At 41.5% G+C, this 16130-nt stretch overlaps 2 non-coding genes across 2 annotated transcripts; both read left to right on the forward strand.

Moving 5' to 3' along the window:
- Window positions 1-7485: 7485 nt before the first annotated feature.
- trnas-cga (transfer RNA serine (anticodon CGA)) lies at window positions 7486-7567 on the forward strand. The gene has a single exon. It is a non-coding gene; the product is annotated as a tRNA-Ser (tRNA).
- A 3499-nt stretch (window positions 7568-11066) lies between these two features.
- On the forward strand, window positions 11067-11148 carry trnas-gcu (transfer RNA serine (anticodon GCU)). The gene has a single exon. It is a non-coding gene; the product is annotated as a tRNA-Ser (tRNA).
- Window positions 11149-16130: the final 4982 nt, after the last annotated feature.

Below are 16130 nucleotides of genomic sequence, written 5' to 3' on the forward strand. Positions count from 1 at the left end.
AGACCGGCCTGGGGAGCAGTAGGACAGGGAAAAACCTGCTGGAATTGCAATAACCTAGGTCACGTAAGATATGATTGTCCCTACTTACAGTATGGAGCACTAGGAGGGGCCATGGGAAACCAAGGAAGACAACTGATGCCTGGACAGATGCCTGCTCCAACGTTTCAACAAGGAGCAGGGCAGTCAGGAATGCAACAAGCACCCGCAGCAACCCCACAAGGAGCGGGAAATTGGGCAGGCCAATGGATGGGCCCAGGGTTTCAAGGACAAGCCCCAGTACCACCTGGAGGGAGCCCACTGGGCTCAGCCCCAGGAGGAATGTGAAGAGGCCTAGAGAAGCCAGAGGGGGAGCTGGTGCAGTGTACCACCTCACTGCACCCTGCACAAGAACCAACAATTGTGGTAGGAATTGGAAATGAAGTACAGGCCCCATTCCTGATTGATACAGGAGCAACATTTACAAGCATTGGAAAAGAAGGTGCAAAGCTTCCCCTCACACGTAGAGCAATAAAGACAGTAGGCTTCTCAGGAAAAACTCAGACTCTACGATTTACTGAACCACAATGGATTACTGTAGAAGGAATAGTAGTGCAAGCACCTCTACTTTATTCCCCAGACACTCCGGCTAATCTTCTTGGAAGAGATGTGCTCTGCAAACTAGGAGCAAAAATACACTGTGGGCCAACAGGAGTGTGGATAACACTTCCAGAAATGTTAGCTCAACAATACCTAGTAGTAAGCCAAGGAGAGGAAATGACAGAGCTGGACAAAGTGTATTGGATGGAAGTCAGAGACAAAAATACATCACAAATATGGAAAGAATATTCAGAATGGAAACCATGGCTAAATTACATACGCCCAGATTGCCGTGAGGCTGGAGGACCATGGCATTGTACCCTGAAATATGATGAAGGGGGAAAAGATGAAGAATACGCATCATTATGGGAGGAACGACTAGAAGGAAGAAAATGTGTCATCAGCACGGACAGCCTAATACTTGGTCGGCAAGGAGTAGCTACATATGCCATACTCCCTGAACAGATTCACGAATGGTATCAAGTGGGAGACGCAGGCTCCCACATCTCCCTGATGATTGGGCAAGGTTTTGAGTCAAAAGATTTAGGGCCTATGATGAGAGAAGCAAGAAGGGTAGAGAAATGGAACGCGGCGAGAAATTCTAGGGTATATATGTCAGAAGACAGAACATTTCTAAAGATAGATTATAAAGGGACAGAGCAGGTAGTAGCTACTACTATGTTGGTGAGTCAGCAAACAAAGATACAAGTAAGATTAGGAGTAGAGGTACAGATGCCACAAATAGCAGATGAGGAAGAGTTGACAGAAAAAGATGTAGTTAAAGCACTAGATGAAGTTCCGGAACAACTATGGACTAAGCACGCAACAGATGTAGGACTAGTCAAATCAGCAGGGCTAGCAAAAATACAAATCAGACCCAACGCTCCACTACCCTATCAAAGACAATACCAGTTATCCAAACAAGCAGAAGAGGGGATAGGGCCAACTATTAAAGGATTAGTAGAAGCAGGGGTTTTAATCCCCACTAGGAGTCAGTGCAACACTCCAATTTTTCCGGTCAGAAAGCCTAACTCAGACAAATGGAGATTGGTCCACGATTTGAGACAAGTCAATCAGGTAGTGGTGGCGGAGACTCCAGTAGTCCCAGATCCACACACTTTGTTATCAAATATTCCAGTGGGAACAAAATGGTACACAGTAATTGATCTATGTTCAGCCTTTTTCAGTGTCCCATTGCACCCTGACTCTCAGCACTTGTTTGTTTGTGGTCACTTATCGTGGGCAACAGTATACTTATACAAGGCTGCCCCAAGGATATTGCGAAAGTCCATCGATATTCAACCAAGTACTGACCAGAGATCTGGTGAATTTACAAATGGATAGACTCATAGTCCAGTATTTTGATGACTTTTTGATCTGTAGCCAAACAAAGGAACAATGTGTACAGGATTCAATAACAGTACTGAAGGCCCTAGCAAACAATGGGCACAAGGTTAGTAAAGAGAAGCTACAATTCTGCCAGAGAAAGGTGGAATATTTAGGACGAGTTCTAGAAGGAACAACACGAAAAATATTACCGGCTCATGTACAAGCTATACGTGATGCACCATGACCTCAAACCGTGCGTATGTATATTAGTGGTCATTCGCCCTGTGTGTGTGACATTGTGTATATTGGGGAAAGTGGACAGGTAAGTACGTCAAGTGACATACATTGTGCAACACATAGGTACGCATTCCTGTATTAGACACATTAGGTTAGGAGCGTGTGCCACCCTCTGTACGTTTTGTTTGGGGTAGGTAGTGTAGGTTAGTTAGGGCGTCGTTTGACGCTGAAGCTCTGTCTTATTACTTTTCCTTTTGTAGTTTAGGTTAGAGGGTTAATTTCAAGGTAGAGTGGTTTTGTTTTGCTTATTTCTTTGTTTTGGCACAGCTCGTGTCCCTCCCCCCTGTATTGATTGCCACATACAGTGCACACCAAAGAAAATCCAACCTTATCCTTTCATGTTGTTGCATCCCATCCATACCCCTAGATACCGTCTGGGATCATAACACATTTGGCAGGTTTAGTAGACCATGGATATGCGATTTTGCCTTAAAAGTACAACCACTTAGAGACATAATAAAAGCTACAGATCAGGCTAAGCCCAAGGCACAGCTGACACGGACACCAGAAGCACTAGCAGCATTCGAGATGTTGAAGTGCACACTAGCCTCAGCCCCAGCGCTGGCTAGTCCAGATTACAGCAAACCATTTCACCTATACGTGTCAGAAAGACAAGGTTTTGTATCGGCAGTACTAATGCAGCAACAGCAAGGGGTAGGAAAGCAGCCCATTGCCTACTTCAGCACAGCGTTAGATAATGTTGAGCAGGGCATGCCGCCATGTTATCGTGCTATATCAGCAGCAGCATTTGCATATCAAAAAGCTTCTACAATTACGATGGGTCACCCCGTGACCCTGTACACAGCACATGCACTGCATGCATTATTGACAAATCAAACGTTTGTAATAACCAATGCGAGGCGCACAGGATATGATGTAATACTGTCAGCACCGGAGTTGACAATCGAAAGGTGCAACACAGTAAACCCAGCCGAAAGAATGGTGCTGCCGAGTGAAGGGACTCCACACAATTGTACAGAAGAATCTGAAAAGTTCCTGAAAGCGCGACCAGATTTAGAGTCCCAACCTCTTTTAGGGGCACAACGAATCTTCTTTGTGGATGGATCCTGTTATCGCATCAGTGAGGGAAACAAAGCAGGTTATGCAGTAATTGAATACGACTTCATTGAGAATGTATATCAAACAATTAGTGAGGGGACTGTCCCACAACCATGCTCAGCTCAATTGGCAGAGATAAAAGCATTGATAGCAGCGTGTAAGCTTGGAGCAGGAAAAGCGTGTACAATTTACACTGATTCAGCCTATGCATATGGGGTATGTCATGTTTTTGGACCAATCTGGGCACAAAGAGGTTACCAGAGGGCTGATGGTTCTGCTATTACCCATGGATCAGCCATAGTTGAACTGTTAGCAGCTATACAGCTACCTGAGAAAATAGCTATTGTGAAGTGTAAAGCTCACAAAACAGATGGAACAACAATAACTAAAGGAAACGCTGCAGCAGATGAAGCAGCCAAAAAGGCAGCATTAGGGGATAGATGCATAATGGCAGTTATGCAGGGAGAAGAGCCAGATGCAGGTTCAGGAGAGATGTCAATAGAAGATGTCAGGGATGCACAAAACACAGCCAATCCGGAAGAAGTAGAACAGTGGAAAAAGCGAGGTGCATTTCAGGACAAGGAGTCAGGAGTGTGGAGAGGGGGAGAGGGGTTGTGGGTAGCACCCACAGCCCTATTACCAATGTTGATAAAGGAAGCCCACGGGATAGACCACTGTAGCAAAAGGGTGATAGTAGACACTATCAGGAAAAATTGGTGGTCTCCATATCTAGCCAGCTTTGTAGAAAAAATGCTGAGAACATGTGAACTATGTGCTAAAAGAAATGTCAGGAAGCATTTCACAGCCCCAATAGGACACATTCCAGAACCCCGAGGGCCGTTTCGACACTTAATGATGGATTTTGTGGATATGGCAGAAAAAGCAGAAGGGAAGCGATACATTTTGGTAGTGATTGACATGTTCAGTAGATGGGTTGAAGCAGTGGCCAGTGCCAAGAATGATGCTAAAACAGTGGCAAAATTCTTGTGTAGGGAAGTAATCCCGAGGTTTGGTATTCCAGATCAGTTGAGTTCAGATAATGGACCTCATTTTGTAAATAAAGTAATTGAGTCCCTTGCGCAAGCATTGTGCATTAACCATAAGATGGGATGTGTCTATCACCCAAGTTCACAAGGAAGAGTAGAAAGAGCCAACGGCGTGTTGAAAGAGAAAATTGCAAAAATATGCGCTAGCACCAGTCTGAATTGGGTACAGGCTTTGCCTTTGGCTCTGATGAAAATGCGTTCGCAGACGAATCGTATAACACACTTGACACCTCATGAAATGGTGACAGGCAGGCCAATGCCCATGGCTTTCACACGAGGACCCTATAAGGGCCCATCGCTTGAACAGATGGAAGGCAAAATGTCAAGCTATGTGAAGCATTTAACCCATATCTACAGACTCTTGTGTTCTCAGGTTAGCTACCCCCACTGCAGTCAAGGTCGCAGAGCTTTGTGTGCAGGCCATGTCGCGCCCACGGAGAGGCCGGCGCCGAGTCCAGCGACCCCTCACCTGTGCACGGTTGGAGGCAAGCCCACGGGGTGTCGCTTGTCGCCTCGACGACGCTCCTGGTTACTGCTACACATGTATCCAACTAGACATCGAGGTGGACCAGTCCGATTTTATCTGGAGGGACTTCGACCTGGGTGCCGCGCCGTATCGCACCTGGCTGACATACCCGTCCCCGCCGACGGCTGACACCTGGTTTACGTTGCTGGAAGACACACGCCCCGTGTCACTTATCCTTGCACACGCAGATCTAGTGCTCCCTGAAGGACTATGGGTTCATTCGTGCCATCAGAATGATTATGTTCTTGACAAAGGACTGCTTTTGCAGGTACACACATATGAGGTGCGTCGTTCCCTTTGTGTGGCCTCAACGTATGGACGTAGATATAAACATGCGTATATTGTTTCCCGCCATATACGGCAGGCCGCCATACGACAGTACTGTACTCTATTCTTCTGTGGATATAAACTTTGGTCATCTCACACTAAAGATGTGCAGCAAGGACTACAGGATATGAAGAAACCGCCCACGTTCATATACTCATGGACAGGAGGTGATTCAGATGCGGTTGTTCCTGTAACTCGAGACTTTCACGCTTATCGCAACAGAAACATTTGGGGTTCCCTACGCGCAGGCCGACACATTTGGGCCCCCTTGCCGCGGTGGATTCAAACCATGCATTGTAATCATTATTGGTGGTGGTCGTAGGGACGATTTCCATGCCATGCAAGAACTGTTTGATTTTCATGTGTTTATGCTATATGTTTCGGTGACCCTGGTGACACTGATTTCACTGTCGCGCTATATTTGCGGGCAGAGTGAGAATTTTCCCTCGATTTGGCATCATGAGGGTTTTTCGCTCACTCCTGGCTCACCTTTTGAGAAGGGGCACGTGTGTGTTGTGGTCTACTGTGCTCATTGTTGTTGTTGGGGGGAGAGATTTTGTATGTTTTTATGTTCTGAGTATGTTTTTGTTTTAGTTTCTGTTTCTCGTTTGTGTTGGGGTGGTCATCGTGGTTAGGTACTTGGGTTTTGTTGAGACTTTTACAGTCTCAGAGGGGGAGAGATGTTGTGAAAAATCCTTGAGCCTTAAGAGAATACACTATACTATCATCATTATTATTATGTTAATCTATTAGTTATATTAATGATTATTATATGCAAGGCATATGTGCCGACTTGGAGACGGGCTCTAAGTTCCGACAGGGCGCCAGTGCTGATGGTGCGGGTGCTGGATTTGAGTTTCCCCAGTCGCACTAGCTGCTGCCTGTCTGTGAGAAAGCTGGTGATCCACTGACAGACAGAGGAGGGCACGGATAGCTGGGATAACTTGGGCTGAAGGAGTGATGGGATGATGGTGTTGAAAGCAGAGCTGAAGTCCACAAACAGGATCCTCACATAAGTCCCTGGTCTGTCCAGATGCTGCAGAACATAATGCAGTCCCATATTGACTGCATCATTCACAGACCTGTTTGCCCTGTAGGCAAACTGCAGAGGGTCCAGTAAGGGACCAGTAATGTCCTTCAGATAAGCCAGAACCAGTCTTTCAAATGATTTCATGACCACAGATGTTAGGGCCACAGGTCTGTAGTCATTTAGTCCGGTAATTTTGGGTTTCTTTGGGACGGGGATGATGGTGGAGCTTTTGAAGCATGAGGGTACTTCACACAGCTCCAGTGATGTGTTGAATATCCGAGTAAAGATGGGGGCCAGTTGATCAGCACAGGTTTTCAGACAGGCTGGTGAAATGCTGTCTGGGCCTGGTGCCTTTTTCCTTTTGTTCTTCTTAAAGACCTGACACACCTCATCTTCGCTGACCTGAATTTTAGGTGTGTTGGAGTCAGGGGTTACAGGAGGTGAAAATTGGGCTTTTTCAAACCTACAGTAGAACTCGTTCAGGTCGTCTGCCAGTTGTTGATTCACCACAGTGCTGGGGGATGGTGTCGTGTAGTTGGTGATGGCTTTCAGACCTTTCCACACTGAAGCTGAGTCGTTAGAGGCAAACTGAGCCCGTAGCTTTTCAGAATAGTTTCTCTTTGCTACTCTGATCTCCCTTTCCAGTGTGTATTTGGCCTGTTTGTACAAGACCCTATCCCCATTCTTGTGAGCATCCACTTTGGCCTGACGGAGCTGACTGAGTTTTGCAGTGAACCATGGTTTATCGTTGTTGTAGGTTAAGTGAGTCCTGGTAGGAATACACAAATCCTCACAGAAACTAATATATGATGTTACAGTCTCTGTGAGCTCATCCAGGTCGGTGGCAGCATCTTCAAAAACAGTCCAATCAGTGAGCGAGAAACAAGCTTGTAAATCCTGCTCCGCTTCATATCAGGTAACATGGAGGGGAGTGACATCTGCTCCATGCAGACTCTCCAGTGGTGTCCCACAAGGCTCAGTACTTGGTCCCCTTCTTTTCTCCCAGTATGCTCACTCTCTTGGTGAAGTTATTTCCTCACATGGGTTCTCTTACCACTGCTATGCTGATGATACACAACTTATCTTCTCTTTCCCACCCTCAGATACCAGAAACTGTTGAAACTTTTTCATTGTAACTTTGAACAATGTTTTAAACTCATGGTATCTTAAGTATTTAACCCAGTGAACCAGCATTAATGTATCCAATGAGAGAGATTTAAGCACTTATGTACGTCGCTCTGGATAAGGGCATCTGCCAAATGCTGTAAATGTAAATGTAAATTTGTAAATGTAAAGCTGCAATGGCCGAGAGGTTAAGGCGTTGGACTCGAAATCCAATGGGGTTTCCCCGCGCAGGTTCGAACCCTGCTTGCAGCGAATGAAGGTGTTTTAAAGTCCTTCAAAATTCATTTGAAGTTTACATTTACAGCAATTAGCAGACACCCATGTCCAGAGTGACTTACAACTAAGCAACTGAGGGTTAAGAGCCTTGCTCAGGGGCCCAGCAGTGGCAGCTTGGTGGACCTGGGGTTCGAACCCATGACTTTCCAATCAGTAGCCCACCACCTTAACCACTGAGCTTCCACATCCCTCAAGTTCCTTCCTTTGTTATAATCCCAATGATTAATTGTATGCCACAAACAAAATGTCCAGTTTAGTACAGCTCTTGGCACAGCTGCATTGGCTGAAAGGTTAAGGTGTTGGCCTCAAAGTCCAGTAGAGGTCCAATGAGTTTCCTCATGCAGGTTTGAACCCTGCTTTGAGGAGATATGTGAATGCTTCACAGACAACCCAAGGAAGCAATATACTATGCAAACAATCTTTCCAATAAAGTGATTCACCAAACCTCCCTTATTGCAGTCGCACACATTTCTCCTGATTTTATTTTGTAGTAACGAGTAACGAAGATGCTTAGTGAAAATATAACGGAGTAAAAGTATACATTTTATCTAGGAAATGTAGTGGAGTAAAAGTGAAAGTTCACATAAATTTAAATAGCGAAGTAAAGTAAAGATACGAGAAATTTCTACTTAAGTACAGTAACGAAGTATTTGTACTCCGTTACATTACAACACTGAGCTGGACGTGTGTGTGCCGCGCGTGCAGTTCAGAGAGAGTTCTCGCAATACACTTTTCAAAGCAACGGTGAAGCATCGCCTCTGAATGATGGGGGAGGGGTTATATATATATATACATATATATATATATATATATATATATATATATATATATATATATATATATATATATATATATTAATTAAAAGGATTTTTATATTTTATCCACTCAATAGTCTACAATATAATATCCATATAAACGTAGCGTAATTATAATAAAACATAGTGGGATATTCAGTGATATTGGCTGTGCAATATCGACTTTTGTGATTGGCCAATACCGGCAGACAGGCAACCTGGATGAAGCTGTGAACATATTCTCCAAATTGCACCCAAGAAGATTGGAACTGACCAGTGTATTATATCCATAAGTGTCAAGACAAATACAGCAACAAGCAAAGAGGCATTGACAGTCAAGAAATGATGATGAAAATAATTATTATTAATACTTCAGTAAAGTTCATTAAATCTATTCTGTTGTTAGTGTGGTCTTTAAACTTATGAACTGTGTATGGACTGACAAAGGTGGTACATGAGGAAGCAAATTGACAACAATGCAGTAAATAATTTAGGTGCATCAAAAAGCGTGCTTGTTAAGATACCAGCAGACAAGCTAATCCAGCACAAATTAGTGCATAAAAGGTCACCAAAATGAAGTATTTGAACCTCATAATTAAATACAAAAGGTGGAGAAAAACTGCAAAAAGGTCCACTTTTTGAAAAAAGTGAGAATGTGACTTTAATTTCATAGTGTTTTTACAATAAAGCAGGTTTAAATTACACCGTGTTACAGTCTAATGTTTTCTATCTAAACGAGATCCTCTTTTGACGTGAATTAGCACAATGCTACTTACTGTGCTAGCGAACTTGGACACAGGTATAAATGACAGTAAAAATACTGAACCGAATCGATGAGCTTGACTTAAGAATCGATTTTAATTTCACAATAAAATATTTCCTCTGTTGTTTGGTGACTTTTCACAATCCTCACTACAGGTTTTACAGTAAAGCAGGTGTAACATAGTGATTAGACACATACATGATTAGCTCCGGACTTTTAGTTACAATGTGTTTTCTACCTGTAGAATGTAGCTAATCATTTCATTTACACAACAGCACAGTGAGGATCATATTCTATTTAAGGGTTAATAGCAAACATTACAGGCTTTTATTTAATTATAGTTTATTATTATTCTCTCTCTCTCTCTCTCTCTCTCTCTCTCTCTCTCTCTCCAAAATACAATGTATTTTAACTTTAAAATTGTATTATTATGCTTTTCTGTCTACAGCAGGGGTCACCAACCTTTTTAAGACTGAGGGCTACTTCAAGGGAACTGAGTAGTACGAAGGGCTACCTGTTTGATACAAACTTCCTCAATAGCAAAATTGCACAGCACTTTTTAATAATAATAATAATAATAATAATAATAATAATAATAATAATAATAATAATAGGGTGAAGAGACTGCTCACATGTCAATGTTAATTATTCCCCACAATTATTAACAATGATTTATACAACAATGACGGTAGGAATATTTAAACATGCAACATTTATTTATGTTTATCTGTTCCAACATTTGAAAGTCAGGAAGTAATGTCAAGGAAATCATTAATCATGTCACAACAATTTATCTAGTCTTTTTTTGAACAATTTTTCACATTTCTGTGCACCATTTTTAGTTCAATGTTATGGTGTTTTCAATTAACACGTTATCTCTTCTTTGTCTGTAAATGTCTGTTAGTGGGAAGCCTGGCACTGCATTCTGCTCACCATTGTACCATTGAAAATTTTTTTAAACGGAACTATATTTTGACCAGTGCTATTTTTAGAACATGCCTCGCGGGCAAAATATCAAAATATCAATATCAAATTTCAGCTGAGGGGGGCTTAGTGGTCCAAAGACATGCATGGTAGGTTGATTGGCATCTCTGGAAAATTGTCCGTAGTGTGTGATTGCGTGAGTGAATGAGAGTGTGTGTGTGCCCTGTGATGGGTTGGCACTCCGTCCAGGGTGTATCCTGCCTTGATGCCCGATGACGCCTGAGATAGGCACAGGCTCCCCGTGACCCGAGGTAGTTCGGATAAGCGGTAGAAAATGAGTGAGTGAGTGAATTTCAGCTGAAATTGTAGTAAATCTGTTTTGTTTTTTTTTAACCACGATCATTCCGCAAAATTTATTTTACTTTACATTCACTATTATAGGCTAAGCTGCAATTTTGAAAATTCCTAGTTAATTCAATTCATTCTCACATTTTACTGTTAATTCCAATGGAAAGTTTTCCAGTCCTGAAAAATCCTGGAATTTTGCAAGCCTACCACCAACAAGAGGCTAAGACTATGGAGCGCAATGAACTTTGCAAAGTGTTATAGGTTCTTGGCAACTCAAAGACTTTACAATGGTTCTGGCTTCCATGCCTTCAAGGTGTGAATCTTAGGGGAAAAAAAAGTGTTACCAGACCTCAAGAAACTCACATGCTTAAACGAGCTCACATGCTCATATGCAGTTAGGTGGGTGTTAGACTGAAGATCTAAAGGTTCCTTGTTTGATCCTGGCTTTTGGCAATTGGTTTGTTTAGAGACAGGTGGTGTAAGTTCAGATCCTCAAGCTATATCGTCTAGGGAGTGCCAGTGAACTATGCACAGCCCTTGTGGCATTGAATCTTGACAAGACTGCTTTAAGCCCGTTCAAGCATGCATCAGAGCTACATTTAAAGACCCTGCGCTTTTCATAGTGTGATTTGGTGTCTGTTTAACAGATGAGGTGGCCGAGTGGTTAAGGCGATGGATTGCTAATCCATTGTGCTCTGCATGCGTGGGTTCGAATCCCACCCTCATCGATGACCCCTGCTTGACGTTAACACTTTTGATTGACGCACACCAAACGCTTTTCGCCTGTGGTATATGGGTTTACTGCATTAGACCCTGCTTAAGTGCATATGCTTTGCAGACTGGCCCCTCATGACCCTAGCCTTACATGCAGCTAGTGTGGCTGAATGGTCTAAGGTTCTAGAGAAGGCTCTGGTCTCTTTGGAGGTGTGGGTCTCTTTGAATCTTGAAGACTCTTCCATGAGTCTTTTCTAGAGTGAGGTGATAAAACCTAGCACTGGGTAAGCTCACACTAGCTTGTATTCTGTTGGAGCTCTTTAGAGTTATGGATTTAAATCCCATTGTTGTCAGGGAAACTTTTCAAGGCACTTGAATTCTAGCAACTAAATCCAACTGATTAAGCTTTCTAACTGTTCCCTAGCACTGGGTCTGCAACTTTGAGCCGTATCTCCGTGCTGGTTACACACAGATGCGTTTTGAGTTCAGGTGAGACAGCAGAAAACTTCTCACTAACAACATTCACAGGTCGTCCAGTAGCATGGCAGAGTGGTCTAAGGTGCTGGATTTAGGCTTCAGTCTCTATAGAGGTGTGGGTTCAAATCCCACCACTGCCATGAAAACCTTTTAAGGCACTGATTAAGCTTCCTTGCACTGGGTAAGCTCACCAGCTTGCATCCTGTTGGTGCTCTTTGGAGTTATGGATTTAAATCCCATTGTTGTCAGTGAAACTTTTCAAGGCACTGCATAGTCTTTTTAGACAGTTTTTTATTATCTCACCTAAATGTCTGCTTAATCGGTATATTTGTATTTAAAATTGTAAAATTATGTTACATACACACAATAACTTACACAGAGCACAATGGAGTTTTAAATAAAACCTTATGTAATATGTAAATACTTTATGTAAATACTGGACATTTTTTGATATTATTTTGTGTGCAGTATTCAAAAAATGATCTGTGTTATGTTATGGAGGAATGCACAGTGCATTAGGGGGTTCGGCCTTAATAGTCCTGCAGTAGGTGAAGTGTTGTGTGCATGGGATTGATGAATGTGCAGGGTAGAAATTCAGCTGAAAGATTATTTTTCAACTACTTTTAAGTTCCCTGTTATAGGCTAACCAGCAATTTTGTAATTTTCCAGTTAATTTCATTAACTCCTATGAATTCCCATTTATTCCTGTTAATTCCCATATTTTCCCATTAAATCCCATGGAAAGTTTCCAGCTGTGATCATTCCTGGAATTTTGCAACCCTAGTCACAAATAAACTACAGTGGGGCTCGAATGTTTTGGGCACCCCAGGTAAAAATTTGTATTAATGTGCATAAAGAAGCCAAGAAAAGATGGAAAAATCTCCAAAAGGCTTCAAATTACAGATTAGACATTCTTATAATTTGTCAAAAAAAGTTAGATTTTATTTCCATCATTTACACTTTCAAAATAACAGAAAACAAAAATATGGCATCTGCAAAAGTTTGAGCACCCTGCAGAGTTAATAGCATGCACCGCCCCCTTTGGAAAGTATTACAGCTTGTAAACGCTTTTTGTAGCCAGCCAAACCTTTCAATTCCTGTTTGCGGTATCTTTGCCCATTCTTCCTTACAAAAGTCTTCCAGTTTTGAGATTTGTGGGCTGTCTGTCACGCAGTGCTCTTTTAAGGTCTATCCATAGATTTTCAATTATGTTGAGGTCAGGAGATTGTGAAGGCCATGGCAAAACCTTCAGTTTTTGTGTCGAGGTGTGTTTAGGATTATTATCCATTTGTAGAAGCCATCCTCTCTTTAACTTCAGCTTCTTCACAGATGGCATCAAGTTAGCATCCAAAATTTGCTGATATTTTATTGAATCCATTTTTCCTTCTACTTGTGATGTTCCCTGTGCCACTGGCTGCAATACAACCCCAAAAGCATGATTGATCCACCCCATGCTTAACAGTTAGACAGAGGTTCTTTTCATTAAATTCTGTGCCCTTTCTTCTCCAAACATACCTTTGCTTATTCCGGCCAAAAAGTTCTATTTTAACTTCATCAGTCCACAGAACTTGTTTCCAAATTGCATCAGGCTTGTCTATATGTTCATTTGCAAACTTCAAACACTGATTTTTGTGGTGAGGACGTAGAAGAGGTTTTCTTCTGATGACTCTTCCACGAAGACCATATTTGTACAAGTATCTCTTTATAGTGGAATGGTGTACCACAACTCCAGTGTCTGCCAGATCTTTCTGGAGGGATTGTGCAGTCAAACATGGGTTTTGACTTGCTTTTCTCACAATCCTGTGAGCTGTTCTGTCTGATATTTTTCTTGGTCTTCCAGATCTTGCTTTAACTTCCACTGTTCCTGATGACTGCCATTTCTTAATTACATTCCGAACAGAGGATATTGGCATCTGAAAACGCTTTGCTATCTTCTTATAGCCTTCTCCTGCTTTGTGAGTGTCAACTATTTTCAGTTTCAGTTTTCTAGACAACTGCTTAGAAGAACCCATGGTGCTGATTGTTGGGGCAAGGTCAGATGAGTCTGGGCATTTAAAACCTTTGAGATTTACATCACCTGGTCTTTCCAGACGATGATTGAGAACAATCCATGACACTGTCAGCTCTCAGCTTTTCAAAGGGGGTAGTGCATGCTATAAACTCTACAGGGTGCCCAAACTTTTGCAGACACCATTTTTTTATTTTCTGTTATTTTGAAAGTGTAAATGATAGAAATAAAATCTAACTTTTTTTGACAAATTACAAGAATGTTTAATCTGTAATTTGATGCCTTTTGGAGATTTTTCCATCTTTTCTTGGCTTCTTTATGCACATTAGTACAAATTTTTACCTGGGGTGCCCAAACTTTCGAACCCCACTATATCTGTGTTCTTTTCTACCTTTAAAACTAAAGAATGTATACAACTCGCTTAGTTATTGAGATTTATTTGTTTTTGGTAAAGAAATACAAAAATGCCCATTACTGGATGAAAAATGAAAACACAAGAAACCTTAAAAAAGTATTAATGCAGTAGCAAACAGTACTTTTAACAGTTACTATATAAACTATATATACTGCAATTATTAAATAAAATTATTTTCTGAAGAAAAGGCAATATTTTAAAGTGAATTTTAAATTAGAACTATTGAAACACAATGCAAAATGTATTAAACAGTAAACCTTGCACCCAAATGAGCGACATATTTTAAAGTTGGAGACTTCAAATGGAATCGGATGAATCGGAGGAATCGGATCGTAAGAGAAAAAGTGGTACATCTCTAACTTATACACTAATTTTTTATATGATATATTGATTATATCAATAATAAATAATATACAGTGTGAAGTTTTCTATTTTAAATATGTTGAATAGTACACTGTGTGTACTGACCATGTACGAGTATATTGCATCTTTTCACATTTGCACATTTCACCTGATATTGAGCATTTTGCACATTTTTCACCCATATGTAACTGTAATTACTGTATGTAAACTGCTCTGCAATTTCTGGAGTTCGCTCCCAAGAATTTCACTCACCAAGGCACATGTGCTGTGGTGATGTGACAATAAAAGTGACTTGACTTGACATGTTTAACGCTTTCCATGAGGTAAATGGAAAGGGTGCCTGCTAAACATATTTCCTATAAAATTTATTTTATTTATTTTCATTAATGCAATTTAATATATAAGTGTATTTTTCTTATGGGCGTGTCCTGTCCCACACACATATAATGGTTCCGAAGCCCATGGATTTCAGAAAGCAGGAGCGTGGTCAATGCTGTAGGTAAAACACGGAATGGAGTTTAATTTATTAGGGCATTCCTCAAGCAGAATGGATTCGACTGGCGGCGCTCTGAAAAGTAATATAAAAAAGGACATATGCGCTGAATAGAGACGGTAAAAGTGGGTGGGTCCAATATTATTGGTCTTAAAAAGTGTGTGGGTCCTGTCCCACCCACATATAATGGTTCCGACGCCCATGACCACGGGTATCGGATTAGGATCGGTCACGCACCACCGATACCCGATCCACTCAAAATGCTTGGATCGGCATAGATACAATACAGAGCACTTATGTACGTCGCTCTGGATAAGGGCGTCTGCCAAATGCTGTAAATGTAAATGTTATAACATAAAAATGTTAGAATAAATTGCTAGAAAAAATAGCAACCTTTTTAGAGCTTGACATGGAATACCACCAGCTTGTAACATTTGACAGAAAGTTCTATTAGGAAGCTCAAAAAAATCCAAATCTTGCTGATACCACTACATATTGAAGAGCATGACTTGGAATAGAATCAGCTTGTAACATTTAACAGAAAGTTCTATTAAGAAGCTCACATTGACTCAGGAGTTACAGCACTTAGGAAGCCTTTTTCAGCACAGCTTGAAAGGAAGCAGAAGACAAACCCGCACCAGCCGGGAATTGAACCCCAGTACACTACTGGTGCACTCTACACCAGGCTCTTTTGCTAGCTATCTGAGCATTGATTGTTCAGGGTGCCTTCTTCAGAAGCTGAAGCTTTACCTGTTAGGCCTTCAGCTTTGATTTTCAAAGTCCATTTCAATGTTTTTTCATCCGGCTCACACATGTGACAGACCAGATTATGAAGGTGATAATGAGCAGCAGCAAATAGAAGCGCTTGACAGTTCCTAAAGAACACCTTATAAGTTGACCAAGATGGGACTTGAACCCACAAGCCTCAGCTCCGAAGGCTGATGCCTTATCCATTAGGCCACTGGGGCTGCAGACAAAGAACTCAGAAAAAAAATAAAATAAATAAAATTAAACCATATATCATTTTCTACTGCTGTCAATGAGTTTATTATCCGCATTCACTCCAATCCTTCACCATTGTCCAGATAGATCTGAAAAGCTCTGGAAAGCAACAATTGAGCCTTCTTCAAATAAGATGCTTAAAGAAACACATCCCCAAAACATTCTGTTTAATGCAAGAATAAAAGGCATCTTGGCAAAATCCAAATCTTGCTGATGCCACTACATTTTGAAGAGCATG

The sequence above is a fragment of the Tachysurus vachellii genome, chromosome 7 (genome assembly GCF_030014155.1).
Source record: "Tachysurus vachellii isolate PV-2020 chromosome 7, HZAU_Pvac_v1, whole genome shotgun sequence".
NCBI classification, from domain to species: domain Eukaryota; kingdom Metazoa; phylum Chordata; class Actinopteri; order Siluriformes; family Bagridae; genus Tachysurus; species Tachysurus vachellii.